Source organism: Zingiber officinale, chromosome 3A (assembly GCF_018446385.1).
Source record: "Zingiber officinale cultivar Zhangliang chromosome 3A, Zo_v1.1, whole genome shotgun sequence".
In the NCBI taxonomy this organism is placed as follows: Eukaryota; Viridiplantae; Streptophyta; class Magnoliopsida; order Zingiberales; family Zingiberaceae; genus Zingiber; species Zingiber officinale.
The window spans coordinates 116,989,383-117,008,841 of record NC_055990.1 but is presented as its reverse complement, the minus strand read 5'-3'; the positions used below and the strand labels follow the sequence as shown (position 1 = coordinate 117,008,841).

Below are 19,459 nucleotides of genomic sequence, written 5' to 3'. Positions count from 1 at the left end.
TATCGTCTGGTGATACTTTGGATGTCACATAGGAGGTCAGAGGTTGCCCGTTAGACTTTGGCAACATTATACTCATAGTAGATTTATTAGTGCTGGAAATGGTCGAGTTCGACATTATCCTTGGCATGGATTGACAATCAACATACCATGCTACGGTTGATTGCCAGACGAGGGTGGCCACCTTCCGACCTCCGAACCAACCCTATGGGATTTCACTGGCATATGAGACGATGGGATATCGACCATTTCTACGATACAGGTTCAAAAATTGTTGTCACATGGATGCCAGGGATTTCTATTATCATTGATTAGTGATGACAACAACAGTAGTCCTTAGCTCTCAGATGTTCGAGTGGTCCGAGAGTATACTGACGTATTCCCAGATGAGCTACCAGGTTTGCCTCCCAGAAGGCAAGTGGAGTTTGCTATCGAGCTAATTCTGGGAACTGCGCCAACATCGAAAGCTCCTTATCGTATGCCACCGAAAGAGTTGGACGAACTAAAGGGTCAACTCCAGGAGTTATTAGATAGGGGATTTATTCGCCCTAGTGTTTCTCCGTAGGATTCTCCGGTATTATTCGTAAAGAAGAAGGATGGTACTCTGAGGTTGTGCATCAATTATAAGCAGCTAAATGCAGTGACTATCAGGAATAAGTACCCATTGCCATGGATTGAGGATTTATTTGATCAGATCAGAGATACATCAGTGTATTCTAAGATTGATCTGCGGATCAAATATCATTAGCTGAGAGTCAAAGATTCTGATATTCAGAAGACAGCATTTCATACTAGATACGGACATTACGAGTTTTTGGTAATGCCATTTGGGCTTACCAATGCTCCCACAGTGTTTATGGATTTGATGAACCGTATTTTTTTGGAGTATCTAAATCAGTTTGTTATTGTGTTTATTGATGACATATTGATCTATTCGCGTTCTGAAGAGGAACATGCATAGCATCTTCGCATAGTCTTGGAGACTCTTTGACGGCATCATCTGTATGTGAAGTTCAGCAAGTGTGCTTTTTGGCTATCCTCAGTTGGTTTTCTGGGACACGTGGTGTCAAGCCGAGGTATTTCGGTAGATCCTCAGAAGATCGAGGCTATCACGAGCTGGGAGCAGCCAAAGTCAGTCCAGGAGATCCGTAGTTTCTTAGGATTGGCTGGATATTACAGACTATTTGTTGAGGGTTTTTCCAGCATTGCTATGCCGTTGACATGTCTGACCAGGAAAGGCGTAAAGTTCACTTGGTCAGATGCCTGCGAGACTAGCTTTCAGGAGCTGAAGCGGAGATTAGTGTCGGCTCTGATTTTGGTTTTACCCTCCGGAGAGGACGGATTTGTGCTCTACACCAACGCATCTCTTCAGGGTTTGGGCGCTATCCTGATGCAGCACGACAGGGTAGTCTCCTATGCTTCTCATCAGTTAAAGGAGCATGAGAAGAACTACCCAGTACATGATTTGGAGCTAGCCGCCATCATCTTTTCTTTGATGATTTGGCGGCATCATCTGTACAACATTACCTTTGAGATTCTTACGGATCATAAGAGTCTCAAATATATTTTCACCCAGAAGGAACTTAATCTCCGACAGAGGAGATGGATGGGGTTTTTGAAGGATTACGATTGTACCATTAGCTACCACCCGGGTAAAGCTAATGTGGTTGCCGATGCACTTAGCAGGAAGTCCAGAGGGACTTTAGTTTGCCACCGAGTTATAGTCACGGACTTGATTCAGGGTTTCTCCGAGTTGGGCCTTGAGGAGCAGGGATGGACAGAGCAGGGTATTCTTTTCACCATGGTTGCTCAGTCGTCGATTAGGATGAGGATTCGAGAGGCCCAGGCCGGAGATCAGTATTTACAGTTCATTGACAACCAGATAGCTTCCGGGCAGCAGACCGAGTTTACACGAGATGACAAGGGTATTGTTTATTTTCGAGGCAGATTATGTGTGCCTCAGTCTCATCCGGTCATGGAGGAGTTATTTCAGGAGGCTCATCGCTCTAGATTTTCTATCCACCTAGGTGGAACCCGTATGTATCGCGATTTGAGGCGTTCCTATTGGTGGAACGCCATGAACAAAGACATCGCGGAGGTTGTAGCTAGATGTCTTGTTTGTCACCAGGTGAAGGGTGAGCACCAGAGACATGCTGGATTACTTCAGGGGATCCCTATTCCAGAGTGGAAATGGGAGCACATTACTATGAATTTTGTAGTAGGATTGCCTAGTACTCACGAGGCCATGACGCGATTTGGATAATCGTTGATTGATTAACCAAATCCGCACACTTTTTAGTGATTCGGAAGACTGATTCTCTAGATTGATTAGCAGAGCTATATTGTCGAGAGGTTATCAGATTGCATGGTCTTTCTTTGAGCATTATATCGGATAGATACCTACGGTTCACGTCCCAATTTTGGCAGAATCTGCAGCAAGCCTTGGGCACACAGCTCCGTTTCAGTACAACATTCTATCCACGGACAGATGGACAGTCAGAGCGGACCATTCAGACTTTGGAGGACTTGCTGAGGTTTTGCGTTATGGATTTCGGAGGCAGTTGGGAGAATCACGTGCCATTGGTGGAGTTCGCCTACAACAATAGCTATCATTCGGCTATCCAGATGACATTGTTTGAGGCGTTGTATGGTATACCTTGTTGGACATCCATCCTCTGGGAGGAGGTTGGGGAGGCCCAGCTGCTAGGACCTCAGAGAGCTCAGCAGGAGGCAGAGTTGGTTCGTACTATCAGACGGAGGATGTCAGAGGCGCAGGACCGTTAGAAGAGTTATGCTGACCGGAGACGGAGACCCCTGGAGTTCTCTATTGGTGATCATGTATTTCTAAGAGTTTCACCCATGAAAGGGGTGAAAAGATTTGGTCTTCGAGGTAAGTTAGCTCCACGATATATTGGGTCATTCCAGATCTTAGAGAGGATTGGAGCAGTAGCTTACCGTCTGGCGCTACTACCATCTCTAGCTGGCATTCACAATGTATTTCATGTATCTATGCTGAGGAGATACGTATCCGACCCATCACATGTTCTGTCAGATATATCAGTTCTTATTTAGCCTGACGTTACTTACCAGGAGGTTTCGATACGGATTCTGGACCACAGAGAGCGTCAATTGCGGAACAAGACTGTTCGACTGGTTAAAGTCGGATGGAAGTATCATTCTAACAAGGAGGCTACTTGGGAGCTGGAGGATACGATTCGAGTTCGATACCCCCATCTTTACTTGAGGTATGTGGATTAGAGTTCCTTTTAGCATTTATACTGTTTGGTTATATTCTAGTGCTTGCTGTTGGTTATAGCAAAATTTGAGGACCAAATTTTTATTAGTAGGGGAGAATGTAAGATATCTAAAAATTTAAATAATAAGGTTATTTGAGAAATAGCCTTATAGAATTTTTCCAAAATTTTTAGAAATTTTTCTAGGAATTTTTTGGAGCTTGTACGACGGGTTTTGAGGGGATGAATCGACGGGTTCGGATAAAATCTGTTTGGGATACCCGTTTAAGTGAGGAAATATTTTATTATTTAAATTCCTTTTTCTTTTCATTTCCTCCCTAAATCACCGTTTCCCCCAAACCACCGCGACCCGAACTCCTTCCCCTCTTCTTCCCCTGACGCTCGCTGCTCTCTCTTTCACGGACGAGGACGCCTACGGGGGCGAGGCTGCAGCTCCAGCGATCCTTCTTGGCCGGCATCGACACCCATTGAGCTCAGATCCGGCCAGCGCTTTTCCTCTCCGGGTCGCAGAACCGACGCCATTAGATCGATCCAGATCCGCTCGATCGCCGGCATAGGTAAGCTAGTTTTAACCGAATCTTCTTCTTCTATGGATTTGTCCAATTCATGCCCTAGCACAGCCGGTGATTCTTCTTCTATTCTTGATTCTCTCCGAACCGTGCCATAGGTCCGTCGCTGGTGCTTTGCCCTTCGGATCGTTGCTTCGTGTGAGCAGATCTTCGATCAAGAAGGGGGATCCTAGCCCTAGCTTCGGGCCTTACCCTTCGATTCTTCCTACTTACATCGCTGGATCAGATCTTGGATTTTTCCTTCCTTGTTGAGATTTAAGTCTCGGTTGAAGGTAAGATTTGGTTTCCGGAATTAGGATGTTAATGGAATTAATGATCTCAATTATTGATCCGATCTATGATCTTCCTGTTGATCTCATCTTGATCCGTTGAGTAGGTAGGATTCCAGTTGTGAGGGTATGCTCTGTAGTTCCTTTTGATTCAGCAACTCATCTTGTTGCTAGCATCAACAATCCCTACTGTGGATCAACAAATCAGGGGGTTGTGAGGTAGAGGTATTCTGTTGCTGTGATGCTGGAATTGTGATCATTGAGGTGGTATCCAGCAGCTTTCCCTAACCGGCAGCAACATCTTTGGTTGTTATCTCCTGGTGATCACCTTGGATTTGGGTAAGTTGTTGGAGGTCAATTGTTACTTTGTTTAATGATATGAATTAGGTTTATGTGTAGATTTAGGTATGATTTGATTACATGATCATGTGTAGATTGGTTAGGTTTATGTATTGAATTGAATGTTGATTTTGTGAAATTTATGTAGATTTGGATTTCTAATCTAATGGATGATTAGGGATTAGGTAACTAATCCTAATTAATCGTTGGATTAGTTTAGGTAGGATAAGGGTGATGTGATTAGGGTTTCACCCTAATTTAGTCTTAGGGATTTTATTTAGCTATTCATATGAATTTAGCCAAATAAAATATATATATGTTGTTTAACGCAGGACTCTGATTCGAGATGGGTGCCTCAACTTCGGATTGGATTGATACTACCTTCTATTTGAGGCGGGTACCCTTTGACTTATCTTTATGATATTGTCTTATGATATGTGTAGTATATACATAACTAGTATTAATCGGTAGATTTAGCACTTCCCTGGTCTTAGCTTATTTGATACCTGATACATGCTTCTTCTGTTATCTGCTTTACATTAGTTTGGTATGTGTTTTGTCTTGCCATGTGTATCTGTGTTCATAGAGATAGATGTATTTATAGTGCTTCTTTATACTAGAATAGTTGCTAGAGATTCTTGTTATGTGTTCTTGGATTTATGTTTCTTATATCATTGTTATATATGTGGATATCTTTCTGGCACATATATCTCGGCGAGGATATGTTCAGATATAACATACCGTAGCATCATGCACCATTCCGCATGATTGCATGCTGGGTGATTGACACCTCCATTATTGTTGAGCTTGTCGTCCGGCTACATGGGCATGTACACAACATGACCACTCTATGGTTAGTGGCACAACACCCAAGGTGTGTATGACAGTTGCTCTGTAATGCTCCGCTGGTTTGCTCATGGGTAGTGTGGCTGCAGCATGGTAGCAGGCAGGGATTCCTCCCCGTCATCACGTACCGAGAGATGAGAGCATTGCGCTCCCTCGCTATGTTTGAGGTATGAGGATAGGTGTACTTCGACAGCATCCCGTCCACTCGGTCACTCTTCAGGGGTAGTGAGGGCAGAGTGCACGGTGTCACAGCCCTACCCACTCGGTCTCACCGTCGCGTGTGAGATGGATGATTGACGTCAGGGGTGACCATGTCATATTGCATCATATGCATAGATTGCATTTTATTATTATTGTTGCATATTGGATTATGCATTTTGGTGACCGCATATGATTGACAAGCATACAGGATACATGCTTATTTGCTCTGACTATTTTTATCTGTGTATGTTCACAATCATTTGCTCAAGCCTAGCAGGTGAGTACAGTTTATTTCAGTATTGCATATCTTACTATTCTTGCAGTAGACTGTATTACATGCCTATTGTTGATTACTATAGTTTATTCAGTTATGCATACTTGTTATATTGTTTAGGAGACTATACTATAGGTTATTGCTGGTAGTTATATGTTACTGTACATATCTATTGGTTACCTGCTGAGTTCTTTGGACTCACACCGTTACATTACTACTTTTCAGGTTGAGGCCATCGGGAGATTCCAGTCGCTAGCCCCCTTGTCGCGAGTATTTTTGGTTCTAAACTTTCGTATTTGATTTTATGTCTTTAGACACTTATGATGTGGGTTCTTGTATTATGGGCTTTATATCGACTATTTGGGTTTGCTACTTTTGTTTTTCCACTCCAGGTGTTTTCATTACTTCATGGATTTCATTTCTTCGTTGTAGTGGAGTAGTATTTACATATATCTGTGATGATTCCTTTATCGTCTTTTCTTTTAGTCATTTCTGTTGTCAGCCGGAGGCTGTATATTAAACTGCGTGGATTGTCTATATAAACTGCATGGATTGGTTATATAATTGTGTGGATTGTTTGTTATTTGTATTGTATTATTCCGGCCATGTGGGCCGAGGAGTGATATATGTATTCTTGGATTCATATTGTCACCCGTATAGAGGAGATACTGTCGAAATTTCTTCTGACAGAGACTACTTGGGGCGTGACAATATCTTTCTTTTAGTTTTTTATCTAAATGCACGTTTTAAAATTTTTGTAAAGAATCTCTTAATCCATGTGCTAAACGTGTTCCTAGGACTACACTTACTCATACAAATAAAAAATTAGTAAAATAAGGAAAAAAAATTAATTGATGAATTTAGTAAATTAAATAATAAAGTTTTTTTATATTTCGATATTTGAAGTGATCATTGGCAAACACATTCGTATATGGGTGTGACTTGCGATTGGATCGATAACTCTTGGAACCTCCAAAAAAAAAATTGTTAGCTTATAGAATTTTTAATAAATCATATACTACTCATAACATCGCACAATTATAATGTCTAATTTTAGAAGCATATGAATTAATTCACAAAATATTTTCAATATCATTAGATAATACAAGTTCCAATATCGCTTGTATAGAAGAACAAAAATTTATTTGTCAACCTATTATTGGTGGTTTATTTCTGTCATATTCATTGTGTATGTCATGTTTTAAATTTATGTGTTTAAGATGGAGTAAAAATTTTAGAAAAAAAAAACACATTAAACCAATTAGAACTGTAATTTCTTATTTATAGTCACATTCATCTATAATGAAACAATGTGGTAAGTTTTGTAAAACTAATGGAATGCGACTTAAAAAATTTTCACATGATGTACCAACATGTTAATTATTACAAAATTCATTTAAATATAAAGAATTATTATGTTTATTTTTTGCACAAAATACTAATACTAATATATATTTATTTTCACAATAATAAAATATTTGTAGTAATATTTGAAAATTTTTAAAAGTATTAAACAATGCAACGGAACAATTTTTCGATGTTTATTATCTCACTACTCATTTAATTTTAGCAAATTTTTCTTACTAGTTTTAAATAAACATATTAATAATGAATTTTTATCTTCTTGTATATTATCTATGAAAACTAAATGAAAAAAATATTTTTATGTTATTCCTGAAATTTATTTAATTGCATTTGCTTTAGATCCTAAATTTAAATTAGAAGTTTTACAAGAAATGTCAACTTTGTATTATGACGTTTAACTCCAATTAAAAATTCTTCTTCTCCTGATTCAATTAATATTACATATAATGTTAGAGTTTATATGATATTTATATTCAATATTATGTAAAATATGAAATACAACCTAATATTTTGAAATACAACAAACTATTAAAAGAATGGACGAAATTTTCACGAGAATTCTTAAGTTCCACACAAGAACTTGAGAATTATTTTATGACTTCTTTTGATTTTAATGAAATAGATAGTAAAAATTTTGATATCGTAAAGTGGTAGTCACAGAAAGCTGAAAGTTTTCCCATACTTTTCGTGATCATCAAAAAAAGTTTAGCTATCCAATGTGAACTATTGCTATAGAGCAGACATTCAATATCGACAGCAACATATTAGATGAACAACAATTAACTTTGTCTCCCAAGTCGACAATTGGATCAGAGCCGAGAAAATAATCTAAAGAATGCAACTCTGTGATGATGAAGTCGAAGATTTTGATATCGAAGGAACGAATACAATGGGAATTCAAGAAATAGAAGTGAGTAACAACGCCACTTCCTAATGTAAAAGTGTACAAATGTAAAATAACTACGTGAACTTTAATTCCCCTATATCCTGAGGGAATATGTAGGCAACTTAAATAAGTACAAGCCTTTTTTTTAATAAATTTTAATTTTTTTAATATAATAATCTTGAACTATGATGAACTATGAACCGAACCATGAACTGACAATTCTGAACCATGAATTGTAACTGTCATGGATGATTAAGGTTAAGGGTCGACCTATCAGGAATTGTCGAACAAGTGGTTTCAAACCGTGGAACTATTGGTTCCGAACCGTGGTCAGGTCCAGCTCAATATCATTTCTTCTTGAGCGCAATCTTTCATATCGAAGCAGAATGCCAACAATGATTTAGTGTCATTTACACTAATTATATTGGTTCCAAAGATCAACATGTCCTCCCGATAAATACAAATAATACCACCTTTATTATTATTAAACTTACTATACACACATTTGTTGCATTCATGGATTTTAAATCCATTAACAACTATCATGTGATCAAAATTTTCATGTTATTGTTTAGGAGATTGTTTAAGTCTAGCTAATAACTTAACCAATTTACATACTTTATGCTTTTGTCTAGGCTTAATGAACCCTTCCGGTTGTTCCATATAGATCTCCTCATCTAGTTTTTCATTAAGAAAAGTTATTTTTACATCCATTTGATGTATCTCAAGATGATAAATTGATGCTAATGCAATCAATGTTCTAATAGTAGCAAATCTAGCAATGGGTGTATAAGTATCAAAATAGTCTAGGCCTTCTTTTTGTTTAAAGACCTTTGCTACTAACCTTGCCTTGAACTTGTCTATAGTTCCATCAACTTTTATCTTCCTTTTAGATATCCATTTACAATCGATTGGTTTTGAGCCATGTGGAAGATCAACCAATCTTCATGTTTTATTACTCATAATAGACTTCATCTATTCATTAATTGTTTCTTTCCAGAATGCAACATCCCTAGACTTCATTACTTCTTCATATGTTTTGGGATCGGATCTCAATGAATCAGATATGGTTATCTGCTTCACATTTGAATCCCTAATTCCCCCTAAAAGATACATGACGAAGTCAAATTCAAAGGATTTCTCCTTTCTATCCCTTTTACTTCTCCTTAATTCAAGAGGATCAATATTAATATTTGAATGAATAGTTACATCATTACTAACTAACGATGCACTAGCCGTAGAATCATAAGGAACTTCAAAATTTAAGGCTTTAGGTATAGTAGGAAATCAATTTTCATAAAATACAACATCACGTGATTCAATATGACATTAACAAAAATAGAATTATTATGTTCAATAATAATGAACCTATACGCTCTGCTTTGCTCAGTATAGCTCATGAAGATGCATTCAATGCCCTACTCTCCTAACTTCATCACTTTTGGTTCAAGTAGTTTAACAATAGCTTGGCATCCCCAAACTCATACGTAAGATAAATTAGGCTTGCATTTCTTCCATAATTCATATGAGATGGCTTTATTTCCTTTAGAAAGAATACAATTTAGAATGTGGCATGCATTTATTATCACTTCACCCCACCTTACTTAGTTGTGAATCAGTCAACATAGTATTCATCATTTTAATAAGAGTTCTATTTTCCCTTTTTGTCATTCTATTTTGTCTTCACAATATTTAGGACAGTGATATTCATCTCCTCTATCACTTCTAATACATTTAATCTTAGAATTACATAAATTTTCTACTTCGACCTTATAAATTTTAAGTTTATCGAGCACTTTATCATTAGTCCTCATTAAATAAATATAATATCTAAAAAAAATTCATCTATGAAGGTAACAAAATAACATTTTCCTCCCCTAATAGGTATAGCATGTAAATCACATACATCACTATTATTGATTCCAATATAGAACTAATTCTTTTTATACTAGGAAATGGAGTTTTAGTTATTTTATTTTGCATGCATACTTTGCATTTTTCTAGCATATCATCCTTATATTTTGGTGTTAAATCCAGATTACTTATGTCATGAATTTTTCTAGAATTAACATGTCTTAGATGAAAATATCACAAATTAAATGAGTCAACTATATAAGTAGAAACAATAGTTTTATTTATATTCATCTTGAACATTCCATCATACACAAATCCTTTGCCAACAAATACACCTCCTTTAAGCATGATTACGAAATTAGATTTAATGATAATTTTGAAGTCGCACTTGCTAAGTATGTTTCTAGAAACAAGGTTCTTGCTAACTTCAAGAATATGATACACATTAGTTAATGTAAGTGTCTTTCCTAAAGTGAACTCCAATTTGACAGTACCAATACCTTTGACAATTGCCGTAGAGTGGTTCCCCATATAGATAATTATCTCTTTTTCTACTGGTGAATAGGTAGAGAATTGGTTTCGATTGATACAAATGTGCTTTGTATCACCAATATCAATCCAACACCAATCACCAGACATGTCTCTATGATCATAGCCACATACACAGACTTCCCCGCTTGATTTTGTTTCTTTAGGATACGACATTCTCTTTTGTAGTGCCCTAGTTTACCACAATGATGGTAGTTACCTTTTCTCTTTTCATTCCTAGAGTTCTATTATTTGTCATCAACTTTTCTCTTTTTATGTTTAGAGGAGCTACCATTATTATTGTTCCTCGGATTTTTGACTTCCTCCACCATAAGCACCTAAGAGGATTGCTCCTTCGAATTGTTAGCACGAAAATTTTTCTCAATACAAAGATGGCTAGCTAATTCTTCTAGAGACAAGTCCTAATTTTTATGCTTGAGATTATTTGTATAATCTTTCCATGAATTAAGAAGTTTGCCAATAATCGAAGACACAACAATAGATTCATCCATACACATTCCATGTTGTGCAAATTGATTATAAAAGTGTATGACTTCATGGAATTGCTCAATAATTTTTTCTAGTGACGTCCATGCGATATTGGAAAATTTTGGAAACTAGAAATTTCTTACTTGTAGCATCTTTAGATTGATACTTAACTTTAAGTGAGTCTCATATTTTCTTTGTTGTTTCCTTGTTGTATTACTGGTCAAACAAAGCATCAGGCGCATTGCAAATATGCCCCTTGCACATATAATTGTCTTGATCTCATTGTTGTCTTTCCTTTGTTTGTGCCACAATTTCATTTTCTTTTTCTATTGATTTTGATGTGGTAAGAACATATACCACATTTAGCGAAGTGAGTAGGAATTGCAATTTTTTTTTCCAATGTCAAAATATTTCTCCATCAAACCTTTCCAACTTGACAAAATCCGTAGCAAAGTTATGAAGAGAATTTCCTTAAGAAGTCAAATAATTTCTTAAGGTTGTTGGTGGGAAATCTTGGTCGAATCTGCTTCTATTAGGGAACTATTAGTGTTGTTGTCTTTTGTTGTAGATTTTGCTTCTTCAATTATGCTCTTATATGGGAATTGCCATCGTCAAGGAACTCCATAAATCCTTCGATAAATTAGAGAAAGAATTCAAGGTGTGTACACTCATTTTCCTTAAAAAATCATTTTTCTCCCATTATGGTGATACACTTGGACTAAGCAAGTGTTCCTCCAAGATATAATAAAATTCTTAATAAAGTTGTTTCCAAAGTGCACATTCGAAAACAACCCCGAATACCTTGAATTTATTCAAGCTCGACAATTAAATATTTGTATTTTGTTACTCTAGAATAACAATATACAAACAAGACTTTAAAAGTAAGTAATTTTGAGAGGAAATTTTTTTGTTATGAAGATGAGAGGGTGTTTGTGTAGAATGGAGTTTTATAGTGTTCAAATCATTCTCTATGATAAGACATGTCTTTTGGATTACAACCTTTTGTTCAAACATCAAAAGACACTAATACATGAAGGGATACAATTGAACAAACACAACTATTCTGGTTACTTATTCCTTCATATATTTCCATTTTATGGAAATCACCAATAGATTATGCTTGAAGGGGTTTGTCTAAAGCTAATTGAATGTGTCCATGGGAAGAAGAAAAGAAAAAAAAATATATCAATGTATCTATCCTAACGCACCACCTACTTTCATGATGTTGAATTAGGATAAACCCTTTAGAATCTATGACAAATCATGTAAGCCTCGAGAGAGTTCAAACCCCTTTCACAAATGAATTCTGAAGTTGGTTCTATAGATCGGAGATTAGAGTTCACTATGAATCCAATTGTATGTTTATATGCTTTGGCTATGGATTAGAGCTCACCCTTTGGTCTATCCCAAAGAGGTTAATATCTAACTTGAATCTACAAACATAGATGGATAGAGAAAGTGAACTAGATCCAATCAAGAATCATACGCATCATAATAGAAAGAGGAACAATGCATATATTTCGTCAAACAAATATCAAGTTACTCACTAATCCTAAAATCAAGGAGACTACTCTATAGATATGGAGTTACAATCCAAAAACATTGATAACTATCATTCTACAACTAGAAATAAGAGTGAAGTATAGAAGGAACTCAATTTTCGACAATCTCGATGTCTCTAGAAGAACTCCACGTGCTGCTTGGTGGTGGAATATCTTGGCTCCCTTGATCTCATTGAAGATTGCTCTCTCTATTAGGGTTTCTATCACAAACCCTTGGATGTTCTAGTTGGTACCCCTTGTTCTTTTTATAGCCTTCAAATATTGTTAGGACTCCAACAGATTCCATAAACTTCCGAGGAAATGGTCACACATGCCACGATCATGTTAGAGAACATGGTCAAACCGTGTGGCTCGCTAGAGTGAATTTGTCCATCCTGCAGTGTCAAACATGACCATGTAAAGTGACACGACCAAACTATGTTCAGTGTTAGACGTCCTGTTTGTGCTCCAATGGGCGCTTTTCCTCCAAAGATGATACACGACCTTGGCAGGATCCATGAGTAGGCAGTGTATGATGCTAAAATAATGCTTTTCGTCTCTAAATGTGTCTAAATACTGAGATCTTCACATATTGTTAACATGAAATGTAGAAGAGTAGTCTCTTGAGTTAAAAAGATGAAGATGAATGAGAATGCTAGAGGTAAATGCAAATATACTCATGTAATGTAGAAAATATATGAAAAATAAGATAAAAAATATATGTATGAATCACACACATCATCATACATCAACTTGCTAAAGCATCCTAGAACTAAATCAAGAATCAAAACATATCATATCTACCCTCGGGGCTACGATACAATGGTAAGCGTTGGGACGGACTCCCTAAGCAACAAGGGTTCAAATCTCACCTAGAACACATTACACCCAAGAAATTCAAATCACTTTTAACATTGGTTGTCCTCCATGACCCATCTACGCTTCCTGTTTACCCTATGGTCAGTGAGAAACTTTTGTGAGGCCAGATCAATCACCTACACTATTAGTCAGATCATAGGAGTTGGATACCTAGATTATATATAAAAAAAGAATAAAACATATCATGGAATAAAAGAGGAATCACAAACTTATCAACTTAACATCGAGTTACTCTCTAATCCTACAATAAAGAAAACTACTCCATTAGGTTAGAGATAGATGTCATTGACGTCATAACTCCTTTGATGTCTTTGATTCAGCCTCCTCCTTGATCCCTTGTCATGTGATCAGAATCATCTGATCACTAAATGTCTCTAAACTGTTGCCCCTTTCCTCCTTTTATAGTTTCAAAATTTTGATAGAGTTTCTTAAAAACTAGGAAAAATCCTTTCATAATTTTCTAATATAAAGGGGTGTCTAATAGAATTTCCTAAAAAAAAGGGAGGCTAATAGAATTTCTAAAAATAAGGGGAGGCTAACAAATTTTTCTAAGAATAAGGGTAGACATCGTTTTGAAGCTCCATGGCCGTGGAACACACTATGGGCAGACTATGGTGAGTTCTAGCTTAATTCTTCATTGTGAATAGTAAGATTCATGATCGTGTATCTTGTTGCTTCCTCTCATAAAAAATCCAAGATGGACTACAACCGTGGAAGGTGCCATGGCCTAGTTGTGGTTCTTCTTGCTGGTTTGAGTGATGCTCCAATGACCAATCTAACTCCCTGGATGATCTGTGGTTGTGGATGTTGTAATGTTGTTTCTTCAGACTTTGCATCTCCAAGTATGTTCCAATGTCAAAATCTCCACTTTGTGTCAATATAAAGTACAAACAGCAGTCCTGTATTGTAGTAAATGTATGCTAAATAAGACCAAAAACATATACATGATTCACACACATCAAATATCCTCAAACTTAAACTTTTACTTGTCCTCAAGCAAAACATACAATTAAAACTAATATGTGTAAATGAGACTCATTATACTTAGCAAATTCATCTAATTCTATCATGCAATATTAATAATGAGTATAGACATACAAATATTTCATTATGGCCTAACTTAAAAGTTCTGTGTGCAGTGCATTGTACATTGACTCTAAAGCATAAGATATCAATCTAAGCTATATCTCCATTCCACTATGTTCTCAAAATTTCTAGTGCAAGAGGCACATTACTTGCAACATGCAAGGTTTGCCCCCCTTAATCTTTGTAGTTTTCACACTTGGTCTCAAAGGAACACTTGATTTCCCACTGGATCTCAAAGGGGTATCTAATCGATATTTCTCTAGTAATCATTGGTCTTAAAGGGGTACCTGATTGCTTTTACTCATTATCAAACATAATTTTTTTCTTTGCATTTTCTTTCAAAACACATTATTTTTTTTATAAGTTCCTCGATTCGAATGTTTCTTCAATAACCAAAATGTAGTGGAAGCCCCCAAGAAAATAAGATACTATTCCAATGTAGTGAATATTAACTCTTCTCAGATACTTCAACCCTTGAAGTCAAGTTTATGTGAATGTGAAAAAAGATCCTTATCAAGAAGTCTTACAACAAAGGTCTCCTACACAACAACACTCAAGTCATATTAATACGATAGAAGAAAATAAATTGCTAAAGATTAGAGCACTTATTCAAACATTGATTTTTTTTTTCTCATGCTAATGTCATGCCACAAACACAAATATAAAACATGATAAGGAGTGAAATAAAAACATGATAACTAATGAAATGTTATAACTAAAACTAATTTCATCCAAACTAAACTCCCCCAAACTTAAATATTTCATAGTCCTTAATGTAAAAAAGGAGTTAACAGTATATAAAAAAACATATTGAGGTGGATAGATATGACCTAGAGATAGATGTTTGCTCTTTAGTGTGCAAAGGGGCCACGATCATGTACCCACCACCAATAGGTTGTGTTTGGTGTTGTTTTTTGTAAAATTTCTAACTTTTCACTTTCTGATGAACCATGACAGTGGTTGTTATCATGGGCAATCCATGGTTCTTGTTGGTTCCTCTGAAAAATTAGGCATTGTACTCTTGAGTATTCTAGACATATTTAAAAAGCATCAAATTGCAAAACAAAAGAAAATTAAAAATTAAAATGAAAAATAAACTTGTCTTGCTTCTCAAGAAGCGCATATTTTAGGTCATAAGCTTGACCTTTGTCATTCTTAATATGGAGGGCATGGTTTGAGGAAGTTGTGCTTTTCTCCTCTCTAAATAGGCTCATTAAGAGAGTATCTCTTAAACCTTACTCATTCAGGAACAAGACACTTCCTAATTTTTCTGTCACTAACACTTGGAACAAATTTCAGGAATCAAAAGAAAAATTCTAAAGATAGGGTTTTGAAGCCTCACTTTGGTGACATTTACACACGTAGACTTGCGAAGTCTTGACAATGATGGACATGCTGCAAAGATCATCGGAGAAATCCTTGGTTGAAATCTTAATTGGGTGTGTTCATCTAAGCAAGAGAAGGTGAACCTTGGTGTCCCTTCAGAAGGTTAGGAATGGGAGGAAATGATGCAAGGGAACCAGATCTAGTATTTTCAAAGCTTACCAAAGGAAGACGGTGATCGAAAAATTCAAGGAGAGGAGCAGGTGATAGTTTTAGGTGTTGAGGGTTTACGAATGAGGAGTCAATTGCTAGGGTTTGACACTTAAAAAGTGTAGCTATTAACCAACTAATATAACTCAACAATCGACTGATCAACAAGAGTCAAATCCCGCAGTCAAGCCCAAAACCTTCTATGCTTGGGGTACAATAACACCAATCAATTGTTCAACTAGAGGAATCGATTAAAACATCCTGATACACTTGCTACCCAATGGAACTTGATTGCCTAGTCGAGTTCCAAGCCTTCTATGATAACCCTAAAATTTCCTTCTACCCAATGGGACTTAACTGCCCAATCGAGTCCTAAACCTTCTATATTGTGGTACATGACCATCTATCGATTGCATGTATATCACAATCAACCCATAAACCCTAATACGCTGACTGTCCCGTGGAACCCAACTGCCTAGTCAAGTTTGAAATCTTCTATACGATGAATTATGTGAAACCGTCGACTGTTATATAAGATAATTAGTGAGTGACTTTCAATTTTGTGTCATATCATGTGTTTGTCACAAGCATACGCATGGGATGAGTTTGTCATCTATCATAACATGGTTATTGATTTGTTTGGGTAGTTTGTGTAATTTTCTTTCGTGACAATTTTCAATCATGATCTTTGAACCAAATACATATGAATTATGTATTGGTCTTCCCCATAATTAATCAAATTAATGATTCATGAAAGTTTTTCAATTTCTTATCCAAAGTAATGCATCATAACAAACATTATGTGCCAGGAGATTATTCCTAACATCTCATAGTCATCTAAGTCTCTCAATACACAACCAAGGTATTCCTTATATTTTGTAAGATGTAGTAAAATGTTAAATCTAGTTGTCTATAGGATTTTAACGTTGCTTTCATATTAATCTTGAAGAAATTATGGAGGCAAATTTATCCTACAATATACATTCCTAACTCCCATTGTAAATGACTAAATTCAACTTCTAGGAGTGTTTTGTGAAAATATCAGCTAGATTAGATTTTGACTAGTTGACTGTTAGGAAGTATACTAAAAGCCTAGCTTTTGTATGAATATTTATTTTAAATAAGAATCGCATTGGCCAAATGTCTGCATTTATATTAAATGTAGTTGTCCATTTAATTTATATTGTAGATAACATGGTGTGTGGTGTCACACAGAAGATCATGTTATTAGTTCCTTATAAATTATAAATAGTAGCTCACAACCAAGATGGATTGAGACAAACCATTGGAATGGTTGTAGTGTAATTTGGTATAAATTTATCTTGACTATAAAATTACACTAGTACACTATGAGTGTATTGAGCAGGATCATTTGAGGTTGTTCTTTTATACTGACTGCATAAAAGAACAGGACCTCTGTTATTATGGAAGTGTGTGCTCTTAATCCCGATATAATAACAAGCACATATACTTAGTATTTATTTCTTTAATTTATCAATGGGTGAGATTTATTCAGTTGGATCAATAAACCCGATAAGTTGAGAAATAATATTATTTATATGGTGTGTTGTTGATTATAGAAGGAAACTATGTCATATTAATCTAGGTTGATGATGTCCCCTTGAAGAGCTCATAAGGATTGTCATATAAACTCTGCAGGTGGACTTAGTCCGGCATGACAATGGAGTTGAGTGTTACTACTCTCGGAGCTAGATGTTAATTAAGTGAGTGTTAGTAACTCATTTGATTAATGGGCATTCGATATCTTAAACACAGGGAGATTAACACACTCATAATAAGAAGGAGCTCATAATGTAATATGGGATTGGTGCGGTAGTTCAATAATAACTCTTTAGTGGTATGAGTTATTATTGATGAACTTGAGTTGGGTGTTCGGTGCGAACACAGGAAGCTCAAGCTTTTCGGAGACCAAAACCAATTCCTCCTCTCGGTCCCTGTTGTAGCCTCTATAAAGCCTTGTATTCACAAAGTCCACTTCTTATCCAAGTAATGGGTCGGACACATCCTTGCTTGGAGCAAGGGGGGCCAGCCAAGCATTGTTTTGAGTCCAAGAGGTGGTCGGCCCAAGCATATCTTGGTGTACAAGATGTGGCCGGCCACTAGTGGAAGAGAAGGAAGTTTTGTTTTTAAAACAATTTTTTTTATTAAAATCTTTCCTTATTTGTAGTTATCTACAATGGTTAAAAGAGAGATTTTATTCTTGTTAAAATCTTTCCTTTTTTTTAGTTATCTACAATGGTTAAAAGAAAAATTTTAATTTTGTTTAAACTTTCCTTTTTAGCATCCACTAAAGGAATAAAAGGAAGATTTTATTTAAAATCTTCCCTTTTATAGCCATTCTCATAGTTTTAAAAGAGAGTTTTAAATTTTAAAAATCTTTCCTTTTATAGCTATCTACAAAGGATTAAAGAGAGATTTTAATTTTGTTAAAATCTTTCCTTATTTGTAGTTATCTAAAAGAGAGATTTTAATTTTTGATAAAGCTTTCCTTTTATGTGACTATGATTTAAAAGAGAAGTTTTAATTTTAATCTTTCCTTTTTTGTAGATGTCTACATGATTTAAAAGAGAGAGATTAATTTTAAAACTTTTCTTTTGTTGTCATGTACAATAGAAAATTTAAAAGAGAGAGATTTTAATTGTTATTAAAATTTCCTTTTTTGTCATGACCAAGGATTATAAAAGAGATGTAGAGAGTACCTTATGGTTAATTGAATTGATCTCTCTTAGCTCCTCTTTGTTCCTTGGTGTGGCCGACCATCCTCTTCTCCCTTCCCTCTTCTTTGTGGTTGGCGGCATTAAGGAGAGAACCTCATCCTTGGTGGTCGGTTGTATAGAGAAGAAAAAGAAGAGAAGGAGGCATTGTATCCTAGCATCCCTTGGTGGTTAGTGGCCGGATTTTCTCTCTTTTCTTCCTTTCTCTTTTGCTTCCTAAGGGTCGGCGGTACATCAAGTTGGTATCTTCTTGTGGTCGGTTGCTTGGAGAGGAAGAAGAAGAGAAGGAAGTTTCCTATTTTGACTTTCCTTGGTGGCTCAATTTTCTTGGAGGAGAAGAAGTGGTTCGGGTGGATTTCGTCTTGGTAGATCGTCGCCCACACGATATCCAAGAGGAGGAGAGGAATACAAAAGAAGATCAAGAGGTTATTAGCTATAAAGAAAGGTATAACTAATTAATGGTTTCCACTTCAAATTAATTAGTTAGTTTTCTTTGCATAGATTCTGAAACACCAACACAAGAGGCTAGCGATTTTATGTTTCAATTTTGTGCTATCGATTTTGTATTTCGATTTTGCGTTTCGATCTTGTGTTTCTATTGTGGTCTCTGTAGTTAAACCTAGGTTTACTGTAAGAAGTTAAATATCCGATTTCTTTGAAAGGCTTTGTCTAGGAAGTGGTGGATGATCTCATACCCAGGAAGGCCTAGTGTCTCGCCATGTTTAACCTGGAAGCCGATCTTTGAAATAGATATTTAATTAACTTCTGTAATATGGTTTAACTTATGAAGAACACATCGGTTAAACTTGGAGTA

General features: G+C 36.1%; 1 long non-coding RNA gene across 1 annotated transcript; it reads left to right on the top strand.

Moving 5' to 3' along the window:
* The first annotated feature begins 3,581 nt into the window (after positions 1-3,581).
* LOC122052332 lies at positions 3,582-4,826 on the top strand. Its single transcript, XR_006131963.1, has 4 exons — positions 3,582-3,808; positions 3,919-4,092; positions 4,197-4,428; positions 4,761-4,826. It is a non-coding gene; the product is annotated as an uncharacterized LOC122052332 (long non-coding RNA).
* The last annotated feature ends 14,633 nt before the right edge of the window (positions 4,827-19,459 follow it).